Here is a 1316-nt window from a genome sequence, read left to right on the forward strand (position 1 = left end):
AAGCAGGGGCAGATTATTCTGATTTCTTTGTATGTAGATGACATGATTATAACAGGAGATGCAAATGATTTAATCAGAGGAATCAAAAGGCTTATGGCACAAGTTTTTGAGATGAAAGATCTCGGAAGCCTTCATTACTTTCTGGGACTAGAAGTATGCAGAGATACTGGGAAAACTTTTCTTACCCAAGGGAAGTATGCCAGAAATCTGTTAGAAAAGTTTGGTATGGATCAGTGTAGATCAGCAGCGACACCTTTGTAGCAGAATCTGAAGTTGAGTAGTGACGATGGCACTAAAGGGGTTGATGCTACAATGTACAGACAGCTGGTTGGCAGCTTGATATATCTCACAACAACCAGACCTGACTTAGCATACTCTGTTAGTGTGTTGAGACAATTCATGTCAAAACCGCTTGAAAGTCACTGGGTAGCAGTAAAAAGTGTGTTGAGGTATCTTTGTGGTATTGTTAACTATGGAATTTTATACACTGATGCATCTGATGTTATTCTAGCAGGTTTTTCAGATTCAGACTCGGCAGGTAACTTGGATGACCGAAGGTCCATCACAGGTTATGCATTCAGCATAGGATTTGGGGTCATAGCATGGAGCAGCAAGAATCAGAGTACTGTAGCCTTATCTTCGTGTGAAGCTGAGTATCAAGCATTGTGTGCAGTGACATGTGAAGCGATCTGGTTGAGAAGGCTTCTCAATGATGCAGGAAAAGAACAGAAGAATTCCACTTCCATCAAAAGCGACAACTAGAGCACCATTAAATTGGCATACAATCCAGTGTTTCACAAATACACCAAACATATAGACACTCATTTCCATTTTGTCAGAGAAAATACAGTCAAAAGAAATTACTGTTGAATATTGTAAAACTTGTGACAATATGGCTGATATTTTTACAAATCCTCTTGCACGTGTGAAGTTTGAATTATTTAGAAGGATGCTAGGAGTCCAGGACAACCCTTTCTCCATTAAGGGGGGGAGTTGAAAATAATTATATTATTTTGTATTAATGGAGAAAATGGTTACACAAGTTGTAACGGATCTCCCTAGTTTAGGATTAGTTCCTAGAGTTTAGGGGTTTGGTTGCAACTTCCTAATTCCTGGTGTTGTACTTAATGATGTAATCTTTCATTCATGAATGTAGAGTGTACGAGAGTGATCTCTATGTTTTGAGTGTAGTCTTTAGGTGCAGGCCTCACCTGTGAGCTACATCTCCTTCTTTTTCAATTCTGTTCACATTTTATCTCTCGATGGATCCTGAGCGTTGATTTACCTGGCACCATTGGATGGCTGAGCATAAAATC

The sequence above is a fragment of the Pinus tabuliformis genome, chromosome X, assembly GCF_031772625.1.
Source record: "Pinus tabuliformis cultivar Carrire ecotype Pingquan chromosome X, CPIR1, whole genome shotgun sequence".
Taxonomy (NCBI): domain Eukaryota; kingdom Viridiplantae; phylum Streptophyta; class Pinopsida; order Pinales; family Pinaceae; genus Pinus; species Pinus tabuliformis.